At 39.0% G+C, this 13,576-nt stretch overlaps 1 protein-coding gene across 1 annotated transcript in view; it reads left to right on the forward strand.

Annotated features, from left to right (window-relative positions):
- The window catches only part of gareml (GRB2 associated, regulator of MAPK1-like), a 96,914-nt gene that overhangs the window by 70,845 nt on the left and 12,493 nt on the right, over nucleotides 1–13,576 (forward strand). The gene's annotated exons all lie outside the window — the stretch shown is intronic.

The raw sequence follows: 13,576 nt of genomic DNA on the forward strand, positions 1-13,576 counted from the left end.
GGTGACTAACTCTGTATTCTGTACTGTAGGTGACTAACTCTGTATTCTGTACTGTAGGTGACTAACTCTGTATTCTGTACTGTAGGTGACTAACTCTGTACTCTGTACTGTAGGTGACTAACTCTGTATTCTGTACTGTAGGTGACTAACTCTGTATTCTGTACTGTAGGTGACTAACTGTATCCTGTACTGTAGGTGACTAACTGTATTCTGTACTGTAGGTGACTAACTGTATTCTGTACTGTAGGTGACTAACTGTATTCTGTACTGTAGGTGACTAACTGTATTCTGTACTGTAGGTGTCTAACTGTATTCTGTACTGTAGGTGACTAACTGTATTCTGTACTGTAGGTGACTAACTGTATTCTGTACTGTAGGTGACTAACTGTATTCTGTACTGTAGGTGACTAACTGTATTCTGTACTGTAGGTGACTAACTGTATTCTGTACTGTAGGTGACTAACTCTGTATTCTGTACTGTAGTTGACTAACTGTTTTCTGTACTGTAGGTGACTAACTGTATTCTGTACTGTAGGTGACTAACTGTATTCTGTACTGTAGGTGACTAACTCTGTATTCTGTACTGTAGGTGACTAACTGTATTCTGTACTGTAGGTGACTAACTGTATTCTGTACTGTAGGTGACTAACTGTATTCTGTACTGTAGGTGACTAACTGTATTCTGTACTGTAGGTGACTAACTGTATTCTGTACTGTAGGTGACTAACTGTATTCTGTACTGTAGGTGATTAACTCTTTATTCTGTACTGTAGGTGACTAACTCTGTATTCTGTACTGTAGGTGACTAACTGTATTCTGTACTGTAGGTGACTAACTGTATTCTGTACTGTAGGTGACTAACTGTATTCTGTACTGTAGGTGACTAACTGTATTCTGTACTGTAGTTGACTAACTGTGTTCTGTACTGTAGGTGACTAACTGTATTCTGTACTGTAGGTGACTAACTCTGTATTCTGTACTGTAGGTGACTAACTCTGTATTCTGTACTGTAGGTGACTAACTGTATTCTGTACTGTAGGTGACTAACTGTATTCTGTACTGTAGGTGACTAACTGTATTCTGTACTGTAGGTGACTAACTGTATTCTGTACTGTAGGTGACTAACTCTGTATTCTGTACTGTAGGTGACTAACTCTGTATTCTGTACTGTAGGTGACTAACTGTATTCTGTACTGTAGGTGACTAACTCTGTATTCTGTACTGTAGGTGACTAACTGTATTCTGTACTGTAGGTGACTAACTATAACTCTTTATTCTGTACTGTAGGTGACTAACTGTATTCTGTACTGTAGGTGACTAACTCTGTATTCTGTACTGTAGGTGACTAACTCTGTATTCTGTACTGTAGGTGACTAACTCGGTATTCTGTACTGTAGGTGACTAACTCTGTATTCTGTACTGTAGGTGACTAACTGTATTCCGTACTGTAGGTGACTAACTGTATTCCGTACTGTAGGTGACTAACTGTATTCTGTACTGTAGGTGACTAACTGTATTCTGTACTGTAGGTGATTAACTCTGTATTCTGTACTGTAGGTGACTAACTCTGTATTCTGTACTGTAGGTGACTAACTCTGTATTCTGTACTGTAGGTGACTAACTGTATTCTGTACTGTAGGTGACTAACTCTGTATTCTGTACTGTAGGTGACTAACTCTGTATTCTGTGCTGTAGGTGACTAACTCGGTATTCTGTACTGTAGGTGACTAACTCTGTATTCTGTGCTGTAGGTGACTAACTCGGTATTCTGTACTGTAGGTGACTAACTCTGTATTCTGTACTGTAGATGACTAACTGTATTCCGTACTGTAGGTGACTAACTGTATTCTGTACTGTAGGTGACTAACTGTATTCTGTACTGTAGGTGACTAACTGTATTCTGTACTGTAGGTGACTAACTGTATTCTGTACTGTAGGTGACTAACTCTGTATTCTGTACTGTAGGTGACTAACTGTTTTCTGTACTGTAGGTGACTAACTGTATTCTGTACTGTAGGTGACTAACTGTATTCTGTACTGTAGGTGTCTAACTGTATTCTGTACTGTAGGTGACTAACTGTATTCTGTACTGTAGGTGACTAACTGTATTCTGTACTGTAGGTGACTAACTGTATTCTGTACTGTAGGTGACTAACTGTATTCTGTACTCTAGGTGACTAACTATAACTCTGTATTCTGTACTGTAGGTGACTAACTGTATTCTGTACTGTAGGTGACTAACTCTGTATTCTGTACTGTAGGTGACTAACTCTGTATTCTGTACTGTAGGTGACTAACTCGGTATTCTGTACTGTAGGTGACTAACTCTGTATTCTGTACTGTAGGTGACTAACTGTATTCCGTACTGTAGGTGACTAACTGTATTCCGTACTGTAGGTGACTAACTGTATTCTGTACTGTAGGTGACCAACTGTATTCTGTACTGTAGGTGACTAACTGTATTCTGTACTGTAGGTGACTAACTGTATTCTGTACTGTAGGTGACTAACTGTATTCTGTACTGTAGGTGACTAACTCTGTATTCTGTACTGTAGGTGACTAACTGTTTTCTGTACTGTAGGTGACTAACTGTATTCTGTACTGTAGGTGATTAACTCTGTATTCTGTACTGTAGGTGACTAACCCTGTATTCTGTACTGTAGGTGACTAACTCTGTATTCTGTACTGTAGGTGACTAACTGTATTCTGTACTGTAGGTGACTAACTCTGTATTCTGTACTGTAGGTGACTAACTCTGTATTCTGTGCTGTAGGTGACTAACTCGGTATTCTGTACTGTAGGTGACTAACTCTGTATTCTGTGCTGTAGGTGACTAACTCGGTATTCTGTACTGTAGGTGACTAACTCTGTATTCTGTACTGTAGATGACTAACTGTATTCCGTACTGTAGGTGACTAACTCTGTATTCTGTACTGTAGGTGACTAACTCTGTATTCTGTACTGTAGGTGACTAACTGTATTCTGTACTGTAGGTGACTAACTGTATTCTGTACTGTAGGTGACTAACTGTATTCTGTACTGTAGGTGACTAACTCTGTATTCTGTACTGTAGGTGACTAACTGTTTTCTGTACTGTAGGTGACTAACTGTATTCTGTACTGTAGGTGACTAACTGTATTCTGTACTGTAGGTGTCTAACTGTATTCTGTACTGTAGGTGACTAACTGTATTCTGTACTGTAGGTGACTAACTGTATTCTGTACTGTAGGTGACTAACTGTATTCTGTACTGTAGGTGACTAACTGTATTCTGTACTCTAGGTGACTAACTGTATTCTGTACTGTAGGTGACTAACTGTATTCTGTACTGTAGGTGACTAACTCTGTATTCTGTACTGTCGGTGACTAACTGTATTCTGTACTGTAGGTGACCAACTGTATTCTGTACTGTAGGTGACTAACTCTGTATTCTGTACTGTAGGTGACTAACTGTATTCTGTACTGTAGGTGACTAACTCTGTGTTCTGTACTGTAGGTGACTAACTGTATTCTGTACTGTAGGTGACTAACTGTATTCTGTACTGTAGGTGACTAACTGTATTCCGTACTGTAGGTGACTAACTGTATTCCGTACTGTAGGTGACTAACTCTGTATTCTGTACTGTAGGTGACTAACTGTGTATTCTGTACTGTAGGTGACTAACTGTGTATTCTGTACTGTAGTTGACTAACTGTGTATTCTGTACTGTAGGTGACTAACTGTGTATTCTGTACTGTAGGTGACTAACTGTATTCTGTACTGTAGGTGACTAACTCTGTATTCTGTACTGTAGGTGACTAGCTGTATTCTGTACTGTAGGTGACTAACTGTATTCTGTACTGTAGGTGACTAACTCTGTATTCTGTACTGTAGGTGACTAACTCTGTATTCTGTACTGTAGGTGACTAACTCTGTATTCTGTACTGTAGGTGACTAACTGTATTCTGTACTGTAGGTGACTAACTCTGTATTCTGTACTGTAGGTGACTAACTCTGTATTCTGTACTGTAGGTGACTAACTCGGTATTCTGTACTGTAGGTGACTAACTCTGTATTCTGTACTGTAGGTGACTAACTGTATTCCGTACTGTAGGTGACTAACTGTATTCCGTACTGTAGGTGACTAACTGTATTCTGTACTGTAGGTGACTAACTGTATTCTGTACTGTAGGTGACTAACTGTATTCTGTACTGTAGGTGACTAACTGTATTCTGTACTGTAGGTGATTAACTCTGTATTCTGTACTGTAGGTGACTAACTGTATTCCGTACTGTAGGTGACTAACTGTATTCTGTACTGTAGGTGACTAACTCTGTATTCTGTACTGTAGGTGACTAACTGTTTTCTGTACTGTAGGTGACTAACTGTATTCTGTACTGTAGGTCATTAACTCTGTATTCTGTACTGTAGGTGACTAACTCTGTATTCTGTACTGTAGGTGACTAACTCTGTATTCTGTACTGTAGGTGACTAACTGTATTCTGTACTGTAGGTGACTAACTGTATTCTGTACTGTAGGTGACTAACTGTATTCTGTACTGTAGGTGACTAACTGTATTCTGTACTGTAGGTGATTAACTCTGTATTCTGTACTGTAGGTGACTAACTGTATTCTGTACTGTAGGTGACTAACTGTATTCTGTACTGTAGGTGACTAACTCTGTATTCTGTACTGTAGGTGACTAACTGTTTTCTGTACTGTAGGTGACTAACTGTATTCTGTACTGTAGGTCATTAACTCTGTATTCTGTACTGTAGGTGACTAACTCTGTATTCTGTACTGTAGGTGACTAACTCTGTATTCTGTACTGTAGGTGACTAACTGTATTCTGTACTGTAGGTGACTAACTCTGTATTCTGTACTGTAGGTGACTAACTCTGTATTCTGTGCTGTAGGTGACTAACTCGGTATTCTGTACTGTAGGTGACTAACTCTGTATTCTGTACTGTAGGTGACTAACTGTATTCCGTACTGTAGGTGACTAACTGTATTCTGTACTGTAGGTGACTAACTGTATTCTGTACTGTAGGTGACTAACTGTATTCTGTACTGTAGGTGACTAACTGTATTCTGTACTGTAGGTGACTAACTCTGTATTCTGTACTGTAGGTGACTAACTGTTTTCTGTACTGTAGGTGACTAACTGTATTCTGTACTGTAGGTGATTAACTCTGTATTCTGTACTGTAGGTGACTAACTCTGTATTCTGTACTGTAGGTGACTAACTCTGTATTCTGTACTGTAGGTGACTAACTGTATTCTGTACTGTAGGTGACTAACTGTATTCTGTACTGTAGGTGACTAACTGTATTCTGTACTGTAGGTGACTAACTGTATTCTGTACTGTAGGTGACTAACTGTATTCTGTACTGTAGGTGACTAACTGTATTCTGTACTGTAGGTGACTAACTGTGTATTCTGTACTGTAGGTGACTAACTGTGTATTCTGTACTGTAGGTGACTAACTGTGTATTCTGTACTGTAGGTGACTAACTGTATTCTGTACTGTAGGTGACTAACTGTATTCTGTACTGTAGGTGACTAACTCTGTATTCTGTACTGTAGGTGACTAACTCTGTATTCTGTACTGTAGGTGACTAACTCTGTATTCTGTACTGTAGGTGACTAACTCTGTATTCTGTACTGTAGGTGACTAACTGTATTCTGTACTGTAGGTGACTAACTGTATTCTGTACTGTAGGTGACTAACTGTATTCTGTACTGTAGGTGACTAACTGTATTCTGTACTGTAGGTGACTAACTGTATTCTGTACTGTAGGTGACTAACTGTATTCTGTACTGTAGGTGACTAGCTGTATTCTGTACTGTAGGTGACTAACTGTATTCTGTACTGTAGGTGACTAACTCTGTATTCTGTACTGTAGGTGACTAACTGTATTCTGTACTGTAGGTGACTAACTCTGTATTCTGTACTGTAGGTGACTAACTGTATTCTGTACTGTAGGTGACTAACTCTGTATTCTGTACTGTAGGTGACTAACTGTATTCTGTACTGTAGGTGACTAACTGTATTCTGTACTGTAGGTGACTAACTCTGTATTCTGTACTGTAGGTGATTAACTCTGTATTCTGTACTGTAGGTGACTAACTGTATTCTGTACTGTAGGTGACTAACTCTGTGTTCTGTACTGTAGGTGACTAACTCTGTATTCTGTACTGTAGGTGACTAACTGTATTCTGTACTGTAGGTGACTAACTCTGTATTCTGTACTGTAGGTGACTAACTCTGTATTCTGTACTGTAGGTGACTAACTCTGTATTCTGTACTGTAGGTGACTAACTCTGTATTTTGTACTGTTGGTGACTAACTCTGTATTCTGTACTGTAGGTGACTAACTGTATTCTGTACTGTAGGTGACTAACTGTATTCTGTACTGTAGGTGACTAACTCTGTGTTCTGTACTGTAGGTGACTAACTGTATTCTGTACTGTAGGTGACTAACTGTATTCTGTACTGTAGGTGACTAACTGTATTCCGTACTGTAGGTGACTAACTCTGTATTCTGTACTGTAGGTGACTAACTGTATTCTGTACTGTAGGTGACTAACTCTGTGTTCTGTACTGTAGGTGACTAACTGTATTCTGTACTGTAGGTGACTAACTGTATTCCGTACTGTAGGTGACTAACTGTATTCCGTACTGTAGGTGACTAACTGTATTCCGTACTGTAGGTGACTAACTCTGTATTCTGTACTGTAGGTGACTAACTGTGTATTCTGTACTGTAGGTGACTAACTGTGTATTCTGTACTGTAGGTGACTAACTGTATTCTGTACTGTAGGTGACTAACTGTATTCTGTACTGTAGGTGACTAACTCTGTATTCTGTACTGTAGGTGACTAACTCTGTATTCTGTACTGTAGGTGACTAACTCTGTATTCTGTACTGTAGGTGACTAACTGTATTCTGTACTGTAGGTGACTAACTGTATTCTGTACTGTAGGTGACTAACTGTATTCTGTACTGTAGGTGACTAACTGTATTCTGTACTGTAGGTGACTAACTGTATTCTGTACTGTAGGTGACTAACTGTATTCTGTACTGTAGGTGACTAACTGTATTCTGTACTGTAGGTGACTAGCTGTATTCTGTACTGTAGGTGACTAACTGTATTCTGTACTGTAGGTGACTAACTCTGTATTCTGTACTGTAGGTGACTAACTGTATTCTGTACTGTAGGTGACTAACTCTGTATTCTGTACTGTAGGTGACTAACTGTATTCTGTACTGTAGGTGACTAACTCTGTATTCTGTACTGTAGGTGACTAACTGTATTCTGTACTGTAGGTGACTAACTGTATTCTGTACTGTAGGTGACTAACTCTGTATTCTGTACTGTAGGTGATTAACTCTGTATTCTGTACTGTAGGTGACTAACTGTATTCTGTACTGTAGGTGACTAACTCTGTGTTCTGTACTGTAGGTGACTAACTCTGTATTCTGTACTGTAGGTGACTAACTGTATTCTGTACTGTAGGTGACTAACTCTGTATTCTGTACTGTAGGTGACTAACTCTGTATTCTGTACTGTAGGTGACTAACTCTGTATTCTGTACTGTAGGTGACTAACTCTGTATTTTGTACTGTTGGTGACTAACTCTGTATTCTGTACTGTAGGTGACTAACTGTATTCTGTACTGTAGGTGACTAACTGTATTCTGTACTGTAGGTGACTAACTCTGTGTTCTGTACTGTAGGTGACTAACTGTATTCTGTACTGTAGGTGACTAACTGTATTCTGTACTGTAGGTGACTAACTGTATTCCGTACTGTAGGTGACTAACTCTGTATTCTGTACTGTAGGTGACTAACTGTATTCTGTACTGTAGGTGACTAACTCTGTGTTCTGTACTGTAGGTGACTAACTGTATTCTGTACTGTAGGTGACTAACTGTATTCCGTACTGTAGGTGACTAACTGTATTCCATACTGTAGGTGACTAACTGTATTCCGTACTGTAGGTGACTAACTCTGTATTCTGTACTGTAGGTGACTAACTCTGTATTCTGTACTGTAGGTGACTAACTCTGTATTTTGTACTGTTGGTGACTAACTCTGTATTCTGTACTGTAGGTGACTAACTGTATTCTGTACTGTAGGTGACTAACTGTATTCTGTACTGTAGGTGACTAACTGTGTATTCTGTACTGTAGGTGACTAACTGTTTATTCTGTACTGTAGGTGACTAACTGTGTATTCTGTACTGTAGGTGACTAACTGTGTATTCTGTACTGTAGGTGACTAACTGTGTATTCTGTACTGTAGGTGACTAACTGTATTCTGTACTGTAGGTGACTAACTGTATTCTGTACTGTAGGTGACTAACTGTATTCTGTACTGTAGGTGACTAACTGTATTCTGTACTGTAGGTGACTAACTGTATTCTGTACTGTAGGTGACTAACTCTGTATTCTGTACTGTAGGTGACTAACTGTTTTCTGTACTGTAGGTGACTAACTGTATTCTGTACTGTAGGTGATTAACTCTGTATTCTGTACTGTAGGTGACTAACTCTGTATTCTGTACTGTAGGTGACTAACTCTGTATTCTGTACTGTAGGTGACTAACTCTGTATTCTGTACTGTAGGTGACTAACTCTGTATTCTGTACTGTAGGTGACTAACTCGGTATTCTGTACTGTAGGTGACTAACTCTGTATTCTGTACTGTAGGTGACTAACTCTGTATTCCGTACTGTAGGTGACTAACTGTATTCCGTACTGTAGGTGACTAACTGTATTCTTTACTGTAGGTGACTAACTGTATTCTGTACTGTAGGTGACTAACTGTATTCTGTACTGTAGGTGACTAACTGTATTCTGTACTGTAGGTGATTAACTCTGTATTCTGTACTGTAGGTGATTAACTCTGTATTCTGTACTGTAGGTGACTAACTCTGTATTCTGTACTGTAGGTGACTAACTCTGTATTCTGTACTGTAGGTGACTAACTGTATTCTGTACTGTAGGTGACTAACTGTATTCTGTACTGTAGGTGACTAACTGTATTCTGTACTGTAGGTGACTAACTGTATTCTGTACTGTAGGTGACTAACTGTATTCTGTACTGTAGGTGACTAACTGTATTCTGTACTGTAGGTGACTAACTGTGTATTCTGTACTGTAGGTGACTAACTGTGTATTCTGTACTGTAGGTGACTAACTGTGTATTCTGTACTGTAGGTGACTAACTGTGTATTCTGTACTGTAGGTGACTAACTGTGTATTCTGTACTGTAGGTGACTAACTCTGTATTCTGTACTGTAGGTGACTAACTCTGTATTCTGTACTGTAGGTGACTAACTCTGTATTCTGTACTGTAGGTGACTAACTCTGTATTCTGTACTGTAGGTGATTAACTGTATTCTGTACTGTAGGTGACTAACTGTATTCTGTACTGTAGGTGACTAACTGTATTCTGTACTGTAGGTGACTAACTGTATTCTGTACTGTAGATGACTAACTGTATTCTGTACTGTAGGTGACTAACTGTATTCTGTACTGTAGGTGACTAACTGTATTCTGTACTGTAGGTGACTAGCTGTATTCTGTACTGTAGGTGACTAACTGTATTCTGTACTGTAGGTGACTAACTCTGTATTCTGTACTGTAGGTGATTAACTCTGTATTCTGTACTGTAGGTGACTAACTGTATTCTGTACTGTAGGTGACTAACTCTGTGTTCTGTACTGTAGGTGACTAACTCTGTGTTCTGTACTGTAGGTGACTAACTCTGTGTTCTGTACTGTAGGTGACTAACTGTATTCTGTACTGTAGGTGACTAACTCTGTATTCTGTACTGTAGGTGACTAACTCTGTATTCTGTACTGTAGGTGACTAACTCTGTATTTTGTACTGTAGGTGACTAACTCTGTATTCTGTACTGTAGGTGACTAACTCTGTATTCTGTACTGTAGGTGACTAACTGTATTCTGTACTGTAGGTGACTAACTCTGTGTTCTGTACTGTAGGTGACTAACTGTATTCTGTACTGTAGGTGACTAACTGTATTCTGTACTGTAGGTGACTAACTGTATTCCGTACTGTAGGTGACTAACTGTATTCTGTACTGTAGGTGACTAACTGTATTCTGTACTGTAGGTGACTAACTGTATTCTGTACTGTAGGTGACTAACTGTATTCTGTACTGTAGGTGACTAACTGTATTCTGTTCTGTAGGTGACTAACTGTATTCTGTACTGTAGGTGACTAACTGTATTCTGTACTGTAGGTGACTAACTGTATTCTGTACTGTAGGTGACTAACTGTATTCTGTACTGTAGGTGACTAACTGTATTCTGTACTGTAGGTGACTAACTGTATTCTGTACTGTAGGTGACTAACTCTGTATTCTGTACTGTAGGTGACTAACTCTGTATTCTGTACTGTAGGTGACTAACTGTATTCTGTACTGTAGGTGACTAACTGTATTCTGTACTGTAGGTGACTAACTGTATTCTGTACTGTAGGTGACTAACTGTATTCTATACTGTAGGTGACTAACTGTATTCTATACTGTAGGTGACTAACTGTATTCTGTACTGTAGGTGACTAACTGTATTCTGTACTGTAGGTGACTAACTGTATTCTGTACTGTAGGTGACTAACTGTATTCTGTACTGTAGGTGACTAACTGTATTCTGTACTGTAGGTGACTAACTCTGTATTCTGTACTGTAGGTGACTAACTCTGTATTCTGTACTGTAGGTGACTAACTCTGTATTCTGTACTGTAGGTGACTAACTCTGTATTCTGTACTGTAGGTGACTAACTCTGTATTCTGTACTGTAGGTGACTAACTCTGTATTCTGTACTGTAGGTGACTAACTCGGTATTCTGTACTGTAGGTGACTAACTCTGTATTCTGTACTGTAGGTGACTAACTCTGTATTCCGTACTGTAGGTGACTAACTGTATTCCGTACTGTAGGTGACTAACTGTATTCTTTACTGTAGGTGACTAACTGTATTCTGTACTGTAGGTGACTAACTGTATTCTGTACTGTAGGTGACTAACTGTATTCTGTACTGTAGGTGATTAACTCTGTATTCTGTACTGTAGGTGATTAACTCTGTATTCTGTACTGTAGGTGACTAACTCTGTATTCTGTACTGTAGGTGACTAACTCTGTATTCTGTACTGTAGGTGACTAACTGTATTCTGTACTGTAGGTGACTAACTGTATTCTGTACTGTAGGTGACTAACTGTATTCTGTACTGTAGGTGACTAACTGTGTATTCTGTACTGTAGGTGACTAACTGTGTATTCTGTACTGTAGGTGACTAACTGTGTATTCTGTACTGTAGGTGACTAACTGTGTATTCTGTACTGTAGGTGACTAACTGTGTATTCTGTACTGTAGGTGACTAACTCTGTATTCTGTACTGTAGGTGACTAACTCTGTATTCTGTACTGTAGGTGACTAACTCTGTATTCTGTACTGTAGGTGACTAACTCTGTATTCTGTACTGTAGGTGATTAACTGTATTCTGTACTGTAGGTGACTAACTGTATTCTGTACTGTAGGTGACTAACTGTATTCTGTACTGTAGGTGACTAACTGTATTCTGTACTGTAGATGACTAACTGTATTCTGTACTGTAGGTGACTAACTGTATTCTGTACTGTAGGTGACTAACTGTATTCTGTACTGTAGGTGACTAGCTGTATTCTGTACTGTAGGTGACTAACTGTATTCTGTACTGTAGGTGACTAACTCTGTATTCTGTACTGTAGGTGATTAACTCTGTATTCTGTACTGTAGGTGACTAACTGTATTCTGTACTGTAGGTGACTAACTCTGTGTTCTGTACTGTAGGTGACTAACTCTGTGTTCTGTACTGTAGGTGACTAACTCTGTGTTCTGTACTGTAGGTGACTAACTGTATTCTGTACTGTAGGTGACTAACTCTGTATTCTGTACTGTAGGTGACTAACTCTGTATTCTGTACTGTAGGTGACTAACTCTGTATTTTGTACTGTAGGTGACTAACTCTGTATTCTGTACTGTAGGTGACTAACTCTGTATTCTGTACTGTAGGTGACTAACTGTATTCTGTACTGTAGGTGACTAACTCTGTGTTCTGTACTGTAGGTGACTAACTGTATTCTGTACTGTAGGTGACTAACTGTATTCTGTACTGTAGGTGACTAACTGTATTCCGTACTGTAGGTGACTAACTGTATTCTGTACTGTAGGTGACTAACTGTATTCTGTACTGTAGGTGACTAACTGTATTCTGTACTGTAGGTGACTAACTGTATTCTGTACTGTAGGTGACTAACTGTATTCTGTTCTGTAGGTGACTAACTGTATTCTGTACTGTAGGTGACTAACTGTATTCTGTACTGTAGGTGACTAACTGTATTCTGTACTGTAGGTGACTAACTGTATTCTGTACTGTAGGTGACTAACTGTATTCTGTACTGTAGGTGACTAACTGTATTCTGTACTGTAGGTGACTAACTCTGTATTCTGTACTGTAGGTGACTAACTCTGTATTCTGTACTGTACGTGACTAACTGTATTCTGTACTGTAGGTGACTAACTGTATTCTGTACTGTAGGTGACTAACTGTATTCTGTACTGTAGGTGACTAACTGTATTCTATACTGTAGGTGACTAACTGTATTCTATACTGTAGGTGACTAACTGTATTCTGTACTGTAGGTGACTAACTGTATTCTGTACTGTAGGTGACTAACTGTATTCTGTACTGTAGGTGACTAACTGTATTCTGTACTGTAGGTGACTAACTGTGTTCTGTACTGTAGGTGACTAACTGTGTTCTGTACTGTAGGTGACTAACTGTGTTCTGTACTGTAGGTGACTAACTGTGTTCTGTACTGTAGGTGACTAACTGTATTCTGTACTGTAGGTGACTAACTCTGTATTCTGTACTGTAGGTGACTAACTGTATTCTGTACTGTAGGTGACTAACTCTGTATTCTGTACTGTAGGTGACTAACTCTGTATTCTGTACTGTAGGTGACTAACTCTGTATTCTGTACTGTAGGTGACTAACTCTGTATTCTGTACTGTAGGTGACTAACTGTATTCTGTACTGTAGGTGACTAACTGTATTCTGTACTGTAGGTGACTAACTCTGTATTCTGTACTGTAGGTGACTAACTCTGTATTCTGTACTGTAGGTGACTAACTCTGTATTCTGTACTGTAGGTGACTAACTGTATTCTGTACTGTAGGTGACTAACTGTATTCTGTACTGTAGGTGACTAACTGTATTCTGTACTGTAGGTGACTAACTGTATTCTGTACTGTAGGTGACTAACTGTATTCTGTACTGTAGGTGACTAACTGTATTCTGTACTGTAGGTGACTAACTGTATTCTGTACTGTAGGTGACTAACTGTATTCTGTACTGTAGGTGACTAACTGTATTCTGTACTGTAGGTGACTAACTGTATTCTGTACTGTAGGTGACTAACTGTATTCTGTACTGTAGGTGACTAACTGTATTCTGTACTGTAGGTGACTAACTGTATTCTGTACTGTAGGTGACTAACTGTATTCTGTACTGTAGGTGACTAAC

This window comes from Salvelinus fontinalis, chromosome 27, assembly GCF_029448725.1.
Source record: "Salvelinus fontinalis isolate EN_2023a chromosome 27, ASM2944872v1, whole genome shotgun sequence".
Taxonomy (NCBI): Eukaryota; Metazoa; Chordata; class Actinopteri; order Salmoniformes; family Salmonidae; genus Salvelinus; species Salvelinus fontinalis.